The 17374-nt window shown below is 34.4% G+C and overlaps 1 protein-coding gene across 9 annotated transcripts in view; it reads left to right on the forward strand.

Annotated features, from left to right (window-relative positions):
* Gosr1 (golgi SNAP receptor complex member 1) overlaps positions 1 to 17374 on the forward strand; it is a 48613-nt gene that overhangs the window by 18188 nt on the left and 13051 nt on the right. The window lies entirely within an intron of this gene.

Raw genomic sequence — 17374 nt, forward strand, 5'->3', positions numbered from 1 at the left:
GATAATTGTTTTCAATTCAGTCTTCTACATGTATATAGCCAGTTTTCCCAGCACCATTTGTTAAAGAGGCTGTCTTTCCTCCAGCATATGTTTTTAGCCCCTTTGTCAAAGATAAGATGACTGAATGTGCCTGGTGTTCCTTCTTCATACTCTCTTCTCTTTCACTGATTCACATGTCTGTTTTTGTACCAGTACCATGATGTTTTAATCACTGTAGCTTTGTAGTATAACTTGAAGTCTGGGATAATGATGCCTCCAGTTTTGCTCTTGTTGCCCAGAATTGCTAGGTCTCTTCTGATTCTATATGAAGTTTAGGATTGTTTTCTCTAGTTCTGTGAGGAATGCTGCTGGTATTTTGATTGGGATTGCATTAAATCTGTACAACAGTTTTGGTAATATGACCATTTTGACAATATTGGTTCTGTCTATCTAGGAAGAGAGGAACGGGATATCTTTACATTTTCTCGTATTCTCTTCGATCTCCTTTTTCAGAATATTGTAGTTGTAGTTATAAAATAAGATCATTCACTTCTTGATTAGGTTAATTCCTAAGTATTTAATTTTTCTTGATGCTACTGTGAATAGTATTGTTTGTCTCATTCCCCCCAACCCCCCACCCTGGGCACCAGGGATTGAACTCAAGACCTTGTGATTACAAGGCAGGCGCGGCGCCACTGAGCTAAATCCCCAGCCCTGTTTTCCTAATTTCTTTCTCAGTGGGTTTGTTATTGGTGTACAGGAATGGTATTGAATTTTGTGTGTTGATTTTGTATCCTGGTACATTGCTGAATTTGGTTATTTATTCTAGAAGTCTTTTGGTAGAATTTTTTTGGTTTTCTATGTAGAGGATCATGCTATCTCCAAAAGGATAGTTTTACTTCTTCTGTTCTTTGTATATCACTTTTATTTTTCTTGCCTGATTGGCTAAAGTTTTGAGTACTCTACTGAACAGGAGTTGTTCAATGTTGAACACCCTTGTCTTGTTCCTGATTTTAGAGGGGAAGTTTTCAGTTTTTTCCTATTTAATACAGTGTTGAGTATAGGTTTGTGGTAAGTGTCTTTTATCCAGTATAGATAAGGTGCTTCTGTATCTGTTTTCTTCAGGATTCTTATCATGAACAGATGGTAGATTTTGTCAAAAGCTTTTTCTATGTCTATTGAGATGATCGTGTGATTTTTGTCCTTCTAATTATGTGATGTATTACATTCGTTGATTTGTATATGTTGAACCATCCTTGTATCCCTAGGATGAAGCCTACTTGGTCATGATATATGATCTTTTTGATGATTTGTTGTATTCTGTTTGCCAGTATCATGTTCAAGATCTTTGTACCTATATTCAATTAAGAGATTGTCCTGTAATTTTTTTTTTAGTGAGGTCCTTGTCTGGTTTTGGCATCAAGGTAATGATAGCTTCTAAGTATTATTTTGGCAGTACTCCTCCCTTTCAGTTTCATTAAGGAGTTTGAAGAATATTGGCATTAGATCTTTCCTGAAGTTCTTGTAGAATTCAGTGGTGAATCCATTGAGTCCCAGGCTTCTTTTAGTTGGTAGGTTTTTTATTACTGCTTCAATTTTATTGTTCATTGCTGGATTATTCAGGGTTTTTATATCTCCTTTGTTCACTGGTTTTTTTTTGGTACCGGGGATTGAACTCAGGTCCTTGCGCTTTTGAGGCAGGTGCCAGAACCACTGAGCTAAATCCCCAGCCCCTGTTCACTTTTGATAATTCATATGTATCTAGGAATTTATCTGTATCTTCTGGATTTTTCAGTTGATTAAAGTACAGGTTTTCAAAGTAGTTATGAATGGTCTTCTAGATTTCAGTAATGTCCATTGTGATTTTGCCCTTAATTTGTAATTGCATTGATATGGGTTGTTTCTTCTTTGGTAAGATTGGCTAAGGGATTGCCTATTTTGTTTATTCCTTTAAAGAAGGAGCTCTTCAGTTCATTGGTTCTTTGGTTTGAGGGGGAGGCGGTTTTGTTTGGCTTGTTTTAGGGATTTTTTAGTCTCAATTTCATTAATTTCTCCTTTGATCTTTATAATTTTCTTCCTTGTACTAGATTTGGATTTGAATTGTTCTTGTTTTTCTAGGACCTTGAGGTGCATTATTAGATTATTTATTCGAGCTTGCTCTTTTTTTTTCTGGTGTGGGCATTCACAGCTATAAATTCCCTCAAAGGACTGCTTTCATTGTGTCCCATAGATTCTCATATGTTGTACTGGCATTATTGTTTGATTCTAGGAACTAATTTCTTCTGTAGTTCATTGAATATTCAAGAATGTAGTATTTAATCTCCATGTATCTGCATAATTTCTGTGATTTCTTTTGCCATTGATTTGGTCTGATAATATTCACAGGATAACTTTGATTCTTTTGTACTTTTAAGAATGTTTGATGGGTTAGTATGTGGTTTATTTGAAAGAAAGTTCCATGTGCTGCTGAGGAGGTATACTCTGTTGTTGGGTTGAACACTGTAGATATCTATTAAATACATTTGTCCAAAGATGTGATTCAGCTTTGGTATTTCTTTGATTTTTTTCTTTTTTTTTTTTTTTTGTCTAGTTGATCTATTTGTGATAGTGGGGTATTGAGGTCCCCTACTGTAATTGTGTTGATGTTTATTTGCTCTTTTTTTTTTTTTTGGTACCGGGGATCAAACTCTGATCCTTGTGCTTGTGAGGCAGGTGGCGATGTTTATTTGCTCTTTTATGTCCAGTAGTGTTTGTTTTATGAATGTAGGTGTGCCATTGTTTGGTGCATATAGTTTTATAATTATTGTCTCTTTCTGTTAGTGTTCCCTTAACCAATATATAGTAACCTGCTTCGCCTCTTCTGATCAGTTTTGGTTTGAAGTCCGCTTTGTCTAAAAGATACGATAGATATTCCTGCTTCTTCTGGGGTTCTCATTGCATGGAGTATTGTTTTTCATTCTTTGACTTTTAGACTGATGAATTTCTTTGTGGATTAAATGTGTTTCTTGTATACAATATACCATTGGGCTTTCTTTTTGATGCAGTCAGCCAGTCTGTGTCTCTTGATTGGGGAATTCAGACTATTTACATTGAGAGTTATTACTGAAAGGTATTCACTTATTCCTGTATTTTCCTTTTGCTGATTCTCTCCTCTACCCCCACCAACTCCTCACCCCACCTGGTGTATTCATTCTATTAGACTTTTTGCCATTGATGGCTTCATTATCTCTTTTTGGGATATCCTTGAGAATTTTTTGGAGTGCTGGTTTTGTGGTCATCAATTTCTTGAGGTGCTCTTTGTCATAGAAAAAGACCTTGTTTCTCCATCAATTTTGAAAGATAGTTTTGTAGGTTATATTAGTTTGGGTTGGGAATTGTTTTCTTTTAGGGCTTGAAACACTTCACTCCAAGCTCTGTGGGCCTTTGAGGTTTGTATTGAGAAATCTGCTATAATTCTAGTGGCTTATCTTTATAAATGATTTGTTACTTTTCCCCAACAGCTTTTAAGATTCTGTCCTCGTATGGTTCTTTTGGGATTTTGGTTATGATGTATTGTGGAAAAATTGTTTTCTAATTGTGGCTATTTGGGATTCTATGTGCCTTGCTTATGTGTATGTTAAATTATTTCCGCATACTTGGAAAGTTTTCTGCTACTATTTCTGTAAAAAAGGTTTTTTACGCCATTCATGCTGTCTTCTGATTTTTCACTAATCCGTTTAATCTTAGATTAGTGTTCTTTGTATCATCTAGCAGCTGTTGAGTCTGTTTTCATATTGTCTTGTTTTTAAGGCATTTCTGAGTATGTGATCACCTGCATCAGACCTGTCATCTAATTCAGACACATAGGTCACTTCTGCTGCCCATACTTTCAAGAGTTTTCTATCTCTTGAATTTCTGTTTGGGACCTTCTCATGGACTAATTCTTTGCTAATTCTTTCATTTTGTTCAGCTCAGCCAGATTTTTAGTAGTGTCTTCTATAAGTTCACTGATCATTTTGCTTATTAATAAAGTATCGTCTGTTTAGTTTTATTGTCTTTGAGCTCACCAAACACCTATTGATCTATATTTTGTTTTGTTTTTTGTCTCCTCTTTTATCATTTTGTATAATTCAACTTTTTTGTTTTTGATTTCTTCCTCATCGGTTCCCCATGCTTTGGGTTGTTAGAAGTTTTGTGAGGCATTTTGTTGTCTTATCTTATATTTCTCTTGTGTTTTGTTTTGTTTTGTTTTGTTTTGTTTTGTTTGATCATAGTACAATCTCAGTCAGTTTGATGTTATCAGAGGTTTTTTAGATACTTTATATTCCTTTCAGCATTCTTGTGAAAAAGTTTGTGTGTCCTCTTTCTATACAAAGAACTGAGGCAGAATGAAATTTAATAGAATATGAACTTCTAATGAATTAGAGGAATTGGTAAGACAAAACAAGGGTTTAATCATTGCTCTCAATATTAGAACATGAAACTTCCAAATAGCTTTTAAAAATGAAAGTCCATTGCCTCACAAGCACCAGGACCCCTGAGTTCGATCCCCAGTACCAAAAAAAAAAAAAAAAAGAAAGAAAAATATCTTTTTTTTGACCTTTTAGATTATTTTCAGTTTTTACTATTCTGCATAGGAAGGTCTTAACATATATCCCTAAGTATTTTATGATAAATTCTTAAAGTTAGAATAACAAGAGTAAAAAATATATTCATTTTAAAGCTTTTGATGTAATAGCAGGTTTGCTAGTTTACAGACTCATTACTAACATGTATATAAACACTCCCCAGTGCCCTCACTAACTCTGGCATTTTGTTTTCTGTTGCTGAAGTTCAAACCCTGTGATGCTTTTTTCTTAATTTTACTTAATTCAGTACATCCAAAATATTATCATTTCAACATACAATCAGTATAAAAATACTGAATTACTTTGCCTTTTTGTACCTAGTCTTTGAAATCTGTGATTTTTTAAAATTCATGCCAGTAAGAGAGGTGCTATAAAAATTTTCAGGCAAAAAAAATTTTTAAGTGTAAGGAATATTTTTCTGTCATAGAAAACTTAGGTTAAATAGCCAACCAAAAGAAACATAAGGAAGAAATAGTTAACCTAAAAAGCTAGATGAGGAACATGTGAAGATAATCTACAATAGTTTTACAGTTTTTCTGTAAGTCTAAAATTACTGCTGGGTGTGGTGGTGCGTACCTGTAATCCCAGCACTGGGGAAGCTGAGGTAGCATCGCCACAAGTTCGAAGCCAGCCTGGGCCACATAGTGAGTTCAGGGCCAGCCTGAACTACACAGCAAGACCCTGTCTCAAAAGACCCAAAACAATTTTTTTAATTTTAAAAAATAAAATTAAAAAAAATTTAAATAAAATCAAGATAAAAACATAAAAGAACAACAGATAACTCAGTAAAATAAGACAGATTAGCTTTCTTAGTCTTATATAACCTTAGTACTAGAATCTATTAAATTAATGGTATGATATTATTAACTAAATTACAAGCTGTATTCATCAGTTTTTCCACTAATGTCCTTATTTTATGTTCCAGGAACTCATATTGCATTTAGTTGTCATACTTTCTCAGTCTCCTCTAGTTTGTGAAAATTGTCTAACTTTAATTTGTCATGAGGAAACGCCGTACAGTCCCAAATTAAGAGACATTTTACAAAATACTGATATACTGTATACTCTGAAGTGTTATGGAGTTGACCTTATGTGATTTTGGAAGGAAAACCTCTCAATTGATGCAATGTCCTTGGAGCATTATCTGAGGATGTATAACGTGTCTATATGTCTTGTTACTACTGTTACCCTAGAATGCTTGGTTATGCTAAGGTTTGAGAATTTTCTCCACTGTAAAATGACTATTTCCCATTGTAGTTAATAAATGTAGAGGTTCCACTCAAGAGATTGAGACAGAAGTTTCAGAAGTTCAAGGCCAGTCTGGGCAACATAACAAGTCCACATCTCAAAAAAAAATAAATATGAGGAAAGATATTTGGAGACTATACAAATATTCTGTTTCTCCTCAAACTTCTTCCATGAATTTTAGCATCCATTAGTGAATTATAACCTCCCCAGTTATCACTGTGGTGTTTACTTAATGGTGGTTTTCTGTTTCAATTGAAGAGCTGTGTCTTCTCCATCATTTATTTTACTTATTTAATTATTTATGTCAGCCCAGACTCATACATACTGTGGGTTTTAATTCAGCACTATAGTTATTTGTTGTTCAAATCATTCCATATTTGACCATTGGGAACTCCTGTCATTTAACGTGCCTCCTTCTTTTGAATATTTCCTTTATTTTGTGGCATTATGAAATGTTTATGGCTCACTTTATATTTTCTCTGCCTCAGCTCTTGAATCAATTACTTCTCCAAGTAGTCTTGGTTCCTTTTATTGAACAATGGTGATCAGAAACTAACATCTAGGTGCTTAGGTATGTTTATTGCTATTGAGGTCATTGTTTCCAAGTTCTCTCTTGGTAAAAGTTATCATGAATGTGGTTCCCTTTTTTTACCTTTTTTTTTTTTAATTTTGCATCTGTTGGGATCAGTTATTTTTCTCCTGTATTGGACCAATATGGTCAATTTCACTGACTATTTTCAAACATTTAACCAATTTTGAATTCCTGGAATAAACTCCAGTTAGTCTTAGTATTTATTATCCTTTCTATCTATGGCTGGATTTATTTCTTTAGGATTTCTGCATTCTTATGAGAAATATCTGTAGTTTTCTTTTTTGTTTGTTTGTTTTTTGGTACCGGGCCTGTAGTTTTCTATTTTTGACTTGTTTTTGTTGTGTTTTATTATAAGGATAATATTGGCCCCATTAAATGAATTAGGAAGTGTACCCCTTTCTGTTTTCTGAAGAGTTTGTGCAGGCTTGGTGTTATTTGTTCTTTAAATGTATGTTAGAATTTACCATTGAATTCATCCTAGCCTAAAGTTTTCTTTATGGCAAGATTTTTAAATTATAAATTCAGGGCTGGAGATGTAGCTTAGTGGTTCTGCTGCCTGCCTCGCAAGTGCAAGGTCCCGAGTTTGATCCCTGGTACCAAAAAAAAAAAATTAATTATAAATTTAGGGTTTTTTGTAGATAAGATTATGAGTTGGCTTGGATTTATCCCTGGGCTAATAGATGGCTTACTGTAACTGGCCCAGCCTAAATCACAAATCCATCCTTGTGGCCAGGGGACTTGGAAAAAAGTGTTATCAGAAGAAGAGAGTGTAGCGCATTCAGGGCTCCAGGAAAGTTATTAGGCAACTTGTGTCAGTTTGTATTTACGACACTCTCTTCTGTACTCTAAGCCATAGACTTAGAAATAATAGGGTGAAGCAAATCTTTTTTTCTAATATAGATTTATTGAAATGAGCTTTAACTTTAATATTCTTTTCTTGCCTCCAATCCCCCAGTGAATTGTAAATTTTTTTATGGGCCTTTAGGGAATACATGATCAACCTACTACCTAAATCTCTTAACTTCATCACTTTCTTTTTTTCTTCCAAAACCCTCCCTCCTTTTGCCTACTACGTACCAGCCATACTGGCCTCTCTTGTTTCTTTTCACAAATATATTAAGTCCTTTCACTTTCAGCCTCTTTGCCTTTAGGCTTTGTTTTATCTACTTAGAATATTCTTCACTTAATTTTTCATATAGCTTATTCATTGACATGTTTATGGCCTAAGCTCACTTGTCACCTCCTCAGAATCCTTTTGTAACTCTTTTATCTGAAGTAGACCCTCCCTTGTTATTATTTAACAAAGCACCTTTTTTTGTTTTACTCAAAGCATATCTGACAATCTGTAATAATTTGTTCTTTTTAACTTTTTTAGAGTCTGACCCTCCTTGAATATAAATTTCTTTAAGAGATGATTTAATTATTGGCCCTTGTTGGGTCTCAAGTTCCTATTACATCTTAGACACTCAATATCTGTTTGTTGAGTAAGTGCATGTGAACAGAAGTATGAGTGTATATGTGTGCCCCAATGTTGAAAACCTATTTCCTTCACTTATTCTCCAAGTATTTTTTTGTTTGGTTTGTGATGTTGAGCATCAAACCCAGGGCCTGGTACATGCCAAGCAAATGTTTTACCACTGAGCTCATCCTCAACACCCTTCTGCCCAATGTTTTTTGAATATGTTCTTTTTTTTTTTTTTTTTTTTTTGGTATTGAATACATTCTTTATACAAGGTTTTTTTTGTTTTGTTTAATTTTATTTTGTTTTGTTTTTGATACGGGGGATCGAACTCAGGACCTTGTGCTTACAAGGCACTGAGCTAAATCCCTGGCCCTTTTGTTTGTTTTTGAGACAAGGGCTCACTGTGTAGTTCAGGCTGGCCTTGAACTCACTATGTAGCCCAGGCTGGTCTTGAACTCTCAGCAGTCCTCCTGCCTCAGCCTCCTGAGTGCTGAGATTACAGGCGTGGGCCACCACACCTGGATACAAAATATTTTTATACATATAAAATCTGATTTGGAGGACTAAAGGGGACATTATCAATGTAACCAATTATTATTGCTCTACAAAATGAATTCTCCATGAACTTCCTTCTTAGAATTTAAATTCTTACATAGTAAAAGTCTTTGGGAAGTCTGTCTTATTCACAGATGAGGAAAGAAGATACAGAGAAGATGTAAGTCAAGGTCTCATAACTATTTAATAGTATAGCTCTTACTAAACATACATTTCCTAACCCATTTCTATATTTGTCTCACATCACACCACCTCCTTTCTTTAAAATTTTATTTTCGTTGTACCAAGGATTCAACAAGGCATAATATTACTGAGAATTGAAAGAGCAGTTGCTTTTTACCTCTGAAAAGCAAGCGGCCTGGCCTTTTTTTTTTTCATCTTTAAAGTGAAATGGTAGCTATCCCCCAGTGTAAGTTTAAAGCACTCTAAAAATATAAAAATTCAGCCACGTGTGGTGGGTGCATGCCTGTAATTCCAGCACCCTGGGATCTTGAGGCAAGAGATCAAAAGTTTGAGCCCAGCCTGGGCAACTTAACAAGACCTGTCTCAATTTTAAAAATTAAAAGTCAGGAGAGGGCTGGAGATATTACCTACTGTAAGTACCCTGGATTCAGTCTTCAGTCCTACAAAAAAGAAAAAGCTTTACTTTTTGTTTTCAAACTTTAACCAGATTTCCCTGAGGTCACACAGCTCATAAAAGCTGGGAAGCAAGCTCGGGTTTTCTCATCTTGCCTCTGTAGTACTATACTGCCCCTCAACGAAAGCTACTTCATAGGATTGCTGAGATAATACATGTGGAAAGGCTTTGCATACTTGGAAGCATTCTATATAAGCAGAACATAATGAGTGGTGGTTTTTTTTGTACTAGGGATCGAACTTGGGACCTTCCACTTGTGAGGCAGGTGGCAGAACCACTGAACTAAATCCCCAGCCCAAGTGGTGTAATATTTTTAAAATAAATACTCAAAGAGAAAGGGATTGTGAACTCCTTTGTATTCTCTCTCAGTTTAGATTTCTTAAATAAAATTTCAAATACTTTTGATACCAGAATAGTCTTAGTGAAATGAAATTCTAGTAATATTAACAGATAATGATCATATTTGAAAAATATGAGACCTATGATTATAATTTAGTGACCTTTATAAGTAATAGTTGTATCTCAAAGTTTTTGTATAATTGTATGTAGATTAATAAATTTTATATGATTCCATTTAAATAATGGTATGGTATCTGTGAATGGAATAATATACGAGTAGACTCCTGGTATTCAACAATTTGACATGAGTTTTTGCAACTATTTATGGATAGTTAACCTTAATGGCTCATGATATATAGTTTTATTGAGTTATAAACTTGATTAGTGTATGTTGTGGAACTGGTATTGAGGAAGTCAGGTGGCTGTTGAGTAAGCCTCACTCATCTGGACAACAATATTTACATTTCATATTTACTACTTGTTATTGTATTTATTGGTAACTCCCATGAAATAATTTACACACACACACACACACACACACACACACACACACATATTCTCTGTTTCTTTGTGAAACATTACCCCAAGGAGAAGACACCATTACAAACTTAATGTTAGTTAAGTGGTCCTCAGTCAGCAGTGCTTTGAAGAGGAAAAGTGGGAAGTATATTGAAGAAATTATATATTTGCAATATTAGTAGCCATCAACTTTGAAATATGCAAATATCTTGAGATATATACCTTGCCTATTCAGGGGGTCATTTGTATAGTAAAGAATTTAAATTTTAGTTTATGAGAAGTTGTTCTATTTGATTATTTCATTATATATCCATGACGTATTTTAGATTACATATCAAGACTCCATTTGTCTCAGGTGGTACAGTGACCTAGACAGCAGCTTTTATACAAATTTTTTCTCTTCACTTGGAGCTTGTTAGTTCAGTAGTGAAATGAACTACATCTTCATTGGACACATGGCTTTGTAAAGCAAAGCTTGAGTTTTGATCTCCCATGGTGAAGAATTTTCTCTCTCCAGATATGTGGAAACAAAAATTGCTTCAATGTTCCCTTTCCCTCTGTAGAAACTTATAAGAATTATTTCACTTTTAACCCTGATTGATAGTAGTTCAGGAAGAACCTGGTACTCATTTATTCATTCATTTATCAAGTATTTAATGAGTGTGTTCTGTGTGCTGGATACTGTACTAGACTGGAGAATCAAAGATGGATCAGATTCAGTCTCTACCCCTGGGAACTCATTCTTCGTAGAGAAATTATAAACAAATAATATGATAACTCTGTGAGATACTGTATTTCAAATGTATTAAAAATGAGATAATATGTGTGAGAAAACTTTGTAAGCTTTATAAATTTAAGATATTTTTCTTCCACTACATAGCACAATGTCTGATATCCCTTAAATGCTTATTGTATTCCTGAATGAATTGATAAAGAGCAAAGAATTATGAGAGCATAAAATTACAGTGGAAAAAGGAATCAGTTTTGCCTGGGTGTACAGGTGGGGTAGGGGAGGCTCATAAAGGCAAGACTTTTGAGCTGGATTTTGAAATACATGTAAATTGTTTACATTGAGAATTGGGAAAGGAAAACCTAAAGAGAGAGAGGCTATGAGGCATTAAAATACCTTGATCTGTCCGGTGCATCCCATCTGCAGGCCACATGTGGCCCTGGACAGCTAGTAAAGAGACCTCATGGGATGGTAAGCTTTTAACATTATGTGATTTTTAGCAAGTTTTTTTCATGACTCATTTGTGCAGTACTTGAATGCAAACTGCATAGGCAACCACAGAATGCTGTGTAGTGTGTTAGAGAGCACGCTAACTCCACCTTCTGTGCCTGCCACACAATCAGTGGAATCAAAAGTTGTATATTTGGAACATCACATGAGCTTGTGTGACTTGGTGAGTAACATGCACCAGTTACTGATAATATTTCAACCTACCTGCATGTGTGTGTACCTGTGAAGATGAGCATTTATTAAGTAGATGTATAAGTTGTCTTGTTTAATTATTAAACTTGGGTTTATATTATTTCATAAAATAATTTAGTAAATTAAAAAATAAAAGTGCAACTGGGCATGGTGGCACATGCCTGTAATCCCAGCACTCAGGCTGCAGCAGGAGGATAGCCTCAAGTTTGAGGCCAGCCTGGGCTACATAGTGAATTCAAAGCCAGGCCAAACTGCATAGCAAGACACTGTCTCAAAAAACCGATAGATAGATAGATAGATAGATAGATAGATAGATAGATAGATAGATAGATTTTTGTTACTTGTATACATTAACTATTTTATATGTGCCCCAATACAATTTCTTTTTGACTCAGTGCAGTCCAGAGAACCCAAAAGCCTAGACACCCATGATCTAGGTCAAACTATTATCTACAGGCTCCATAGTGAGCTCAAGGCCAGCCTGAACTAGATAGTGAGACCCTGTCTCAAATGAATGAATGAATGAATGAATGATAGATACTCAGGCTGGGGATTTAGCTCAGCGGCACAGTACCTGCCTGGCAAGCATGAGGTCCTTACTTTGATCCCTGATACCAAAAAAAAAAAAAGATACTCAACATCTTTGTCATTAAGAAATTGCAAATTAAAACAACAGTGAGCTACTACTACCTGTTAGAATGGTTAACATCCAAAACTGACCAGACTAACAACTGGTGAGGATGTGGAAAAATAGGAACTCTGATTGCTAATGGGAATACAAAATGGTACATTTTTAGAAGACAATTTGACATTTTCTTTTTTATTTTTGGTACCGGGGATCAAACTCGGGTCATTGCGCTTACACAGCAGGTGGCGAAACCACTGAGCTAAATCCCCAGCCCCCAATTTGACATTTTCTTACAAAGCTGAATATAGTCTTTTCATACATTTCAGCTGCCATGCTCCTTGTTATTTAATTGATTGGGAGCTTGTAAAAACTTGAATATGAATGCTTGTAGCAGGTTTATTCATAATTGCCAAAAGTTGAAAGCAACTAAGATGTCTTTCAGTAAATGAATGAATAAACAAACTCTGGTTTCCCCCTACAGTGGAATATTGTTCAGAAATAAACTACCAAGTCCAAAAAAGAGATTGAGAACTTTTAAATGTCTTAACAGAAGCCAATCTGAAAAGTTCACATACTGTATAATTCCAACTACATTTGGGGGGGGGGGGGGATTGAACTCGGGACCTTGCGCTTGCGAGGCAGGCGGCGGCTAATTCCAATTACTTTATATGTCTTTCTGGATAAGGCAAAGCTGTAGAGACAGTAGAAAGATCAGCCATTGCAAGAGGTTCAGGATGGAAAGGGGAGGGAACAAAATGACTATGTCTGAAGCACAGGAGATGTTTAAGCCAATTAAACTATCCTATATGGTTTATTAACATTGTATGTATGACACTGTGCAGTTGTCAAAACCCATAGACCTATATGATACAAAAAGTGAACCAATGGATCATACAAGTCTAGGGGTGTGCCAAATAAATTGTGAAAAAAACAAGATATTCCTTTGTTTGTACACAGAGTGTAAGGAAATATGCCACAATATTAATATAAGTGGAAGAAAAGTTACAGATAGTTTCTACTTTAATCTTTGTTTTTCTGTGCTTTCCAAATGTTATTTGCAAATTAAAAATCTCTAAGCACTAAAATAGCATATATGTATCCTACTAAAGTTTAATTGGTTCAGTTAACAATGGTAAGAGATATTTATATAGAAATAAATAAAGAGACCTTCAGGATGGAAAGGGGAGATTAACAGTAAGTAAGACTATCACCACAATGCTTGATGATCTGATTGGCTGTTGACAACTTCATCAATTGTTGTAGCTTACCAGGGGATTGGTTTTTAAATTTTATTTATTTTGTACTTGCTTGTTTTCTTATTATTTATTCACCTACTTTTTTTAAAAGATTCTGGTAATCTGATTTTGACTAAATTCTTACATTTTGTTGGTTTAAGTTGCTTTAAATATGTATTTAATAACGTGTTTTCTCTTGAAATTTTTAAGAAGAAAATTTTAAATATGGCTTTAGTGATTCCTCAGTATAATAATTGGTGATGAAATTTAGCTCATTGTTTTCAACTAGTTTAAATTAATCTTGAGAGAAGCTGAAACTTGTTGGCTAATTACAGGCTCCAGATGACCTTCTGGAATGTCTCTAATCTGTTATGAAGTACTTATTTAAGAAGGATAATTTCACTTGATTATATATTTTATATCCCAAAAGAAAGCAATTTCAGGACTGGGGATTTAGTTCAGTGGTGCCGCACCTGCCTTGCAAGCACAAGGTCCAGAGTTCAATCCCCAGCACCACAAAAAAAAAAAAAAAGAAAGCAATTTCAAATTCAATTTGTACTAGATTATGCCATCTTTATGGAGCTACTCTGTTGATTTATATCCACGCTGTCCAAGATACTCTTTGTGAATGATATTATTCACTCTATTTGGTCTTAGCCAAATGAATAAGGATTTAGAGCATAGGCAGTTTGGGAAGAATTTAAAATCATTGGCCTTCCTCTGTTTATGCCACTGTATAAGTGAAGGATGATGGGTGGAATGTGTCTGTGAAATACTTGTGTGACTTACCATAAGTATCTTCTTCCTATAAAATGGAAGATCTACTGTAAAGCATACCTCTTCGATATTCATGTATGTTGCATTTTGAAATGTGCTTTACAGTACATTTTAGGACTAAAAGAAAGATGACTAATATGGAAGTGGGTTTAAAAGAAGGGAAAACCCCTTCTGTAGAGTAGGATATCTAGACTATAATTTTAGTTTTCCTTTGGTTATTTTCCGTTTCAGGTGAATTTAGCAAACACTGGGTTTTCTTTGACTACAATTAGATGTTGCTATAAAATGACCATAATCTGAGACTAGACAATATCAAATTTATACCTCTGGTATAAATATGTATTATAAATAATAAAAATTATAAATCTGGTATAAATGGTTTATTTCAACATATCATTTTAAGAAAATCTATATAAAAATCTGATTTTATACAAAAATGTATTTGCATTATGAGGCCTTTTGTATTAAATTCATATAACTACAGAATTGCTTTATTACATTGAAAATATTCTTTAAATTGGTGAAAATGTCATTTGCAGAAAGCATACCTCTTAAGGAAAATACTTATTACAAAGCACATCTACAAAAGACCTGTTCTGGCTTAGACTATTTAAGGGGAAAAGAACGTCAACCATTTTAAGATAATTAACATTTTTATTAGGTTTTCGGTGCTTGGTTATTTAAGGAAAATTTAATTAAAAGTTATAGCATTTGCTAATATGTTCAAAGAACATCTTTTAATGATTGTATAAATAATACCTTAGTTACTGTGTAGTTTTCTATATATATGTCTGTATGTATGTGTATATGTACAGGGGAGTTGACAGACAGGCCATGCCCTATAATTAGCTACAAATTCAGATCCAGAAACAGGAGGAAAATTGATCTTAACCTATATTCATTGTTTTGTTTCAAGCAAAACAGGATTGAAAAATAGCATTTTAATTTGGCCAAAAGGTAAAGTGGCTCAGTTTATCTCCTCTCCAGTAGCACAAGTATGTATTCTGGCTAAGTTGCTTTCTGCCACCAAGGATAGTTGGGTCATTTATGTAATGCTTCTTGGTGAGTTGCAGCCTCCTTTATATCATTGTTTACTATATCTTTATTTTCCTAGCATACTATTTTAGATTTTAATGAACATAAAAATCTCATATTTTACCTTTACTGTTTGGGGTCACAAGCAACCTAGTAAACACTAGAGATAACAATAACTTTCACTGTTGAAGCTAGGGAAGCATTTATATGTGTTCTCTTTTATAGAAAAACTTGTTTCAAAAATCATTTTGCCTTTTGTGTAATACAGAATCTCGTATGACAGTTAAGTATCAAAACAGGAAGAAGAAATAACTTTTTGTAAGCTACTTGTTAGGACTTGGATCTTAAAGGACCCCCTCATTCTCATACTAAATAAAATCTTAATTTGTCAAAAAAGAAAATACTTATTACATAAAATAAGGGTTATATCGGCATGCCAGAACATCAAAGAATTTCCTTTGAATGAAGCAACATAGAAAGCTGTTCCTTAGTGACCATTTCATTCCCACTTATCAAGAACATTGTCTTTGAATACAAAATGTAGTGAATTTATTTTCTAACTACAGTCTAGTGGATAGGCTGCTTTATTAACTAGTTACTGAACTTTAGTTCTGACTTTATGGTTGAGAATGGATACAAGAGAAATGCTATTATATTTTCAAGTTTTGTAGAAAGCAGATAACGGTAATAATGAAGTGTATCTGGCTGGCTTTCTGGTGATTTGTGTAAAATGATTTGGCTTTGTGTTCTTCTGTTTTTTTCCAGCCAGACTCACTAAGTTAGATAGAAATATATTTCCACAGAATAGTTTCTTGATTTTTCTAAATGCTACTTCATAGTTGTATACTTACTTAAGGTGTATAGCTTTATATTCAATCTAAAGTGGGTTTTTGTTATGGTTGTCACTTGGTACAGTGCTCAACACTTTCATTTTTTAATTTAACTTCTTCTTTTGAGTTAATTATGTATTTGCATGCAATTCTAAGAAACAACACAGGGGTGGGGCTGGGGATTTAGCTCAGTGGTTCCGCCACCTGGCCTGCCTCGCAAGTGCAAGGTCCCAAGTTCGATCCCGGGTACCAAAAAAAAAAAAGAAACAACACAGGGGAATTCTGTATATTGCTTACCAGTTTACTCTAGTGGTAACAGCTTGCACAATTATGATACAGTGTCACGACCAAGATATTGACATTTATATAATCATGATGCAGAACATTTCTGTTTCACAAAGAACTCTCATTTTGCCCCTTTGTAGACACAACCACTCGCCTTCCACCTTTCACCTTGCACATTAGCACTTGATAACCACCAATCTATTCTCCATGTCTGTATTCTCCATGTCTGAATTTTGTTATTTCAAGACCATTATATATGTGTGGAATCATACAGTATGTAACCTTTTAAGATTAGCTTTTGGTTGGTTAGTTGGTTGATTTGTTTGAAATAGGGTCTCACTTTTTGTGTTAGGTAACCTCATACTCCTGCTTCAGCCTTGGGAATAGTAAAATTGGCCTTTTTCATGCAGTATAATTCTCTGGAGACTCATCCAGGTATTGAATTTATTAATAACTCATTCTTCTTATTGCCAAGTAGTGTTTCATAGCATGGCTGTACTATAGTTTGCTTCATTATTTACCCATGGAAGGACGTCTGGGTTGTTTGCAGGGTTTGTTTTTTGTTTTTTGTGTTGTTTTTTCGTTATAAAGTTGCTATGAATATTTGTGTACAGGGTTTTTGTGTGAACATAAGTTTTTATTTCTCAGATGCTCAGAAATGCGATGGTTGAGTCATATGGTGGTCACATGTTTAGGGTTTTTGTTTTTTTGTAACTAGTTTCTAAACTGCAAAAGTGTTTTCCAAAGTGGCTGTGTACCATTTTACATTCTCACTAGGAAGGTATGAGTTTCTCCATTTCCCCACCAGCATTTGGTGTTGACACTTAATGTTTTATTTCAGCCTAATAGGTATGTAGTGATGCGTCATTGTGGTTTTAATTCTCCTCTAACGGCTAGTGATATTGAACATCTTTACATATACTTATTTCCTATCTGCCTGTTCTCTTCAGTGAAATGTATCTTCATGTCTTTTGCCCATTTTCTAGTTGGATTGTTGTTTCTGGGTTTTTTTTAAACCATAGTATTCTAGGTTACTAATCCTTTGTTAAGTATGTGGTTTGCAAATATTTTCTCCCAGTGTGTAATGTGTTTTTTCATCCTATTAACAGGGTCTTTTTGTGATTCTTGCTAGATTAGGGATGAAAGTCTGGTGGGGACAGACTGGGACTGATTATGGAGAAAGAAGAAAAAAAACAAGAATTATTATTTATTGA

The sequence above is a fragment of the Heterocephalus glaber genome, unplaced genomic scaffold (assembly GCF_053883595.1).
Source record: "Heterocephalus glaber isolate CG9 unplaced genomic scaffold, H.glaber_assembly_v1.0 deba00001564, whole genome shotgun sequence".
Classification (NCBI taxonomy): Eukaryota; Metazoa; Chordata; class Mammalia; order Rodentia; family Bathyergidae; genus Heterocephalus; species Heterocephalus glaber.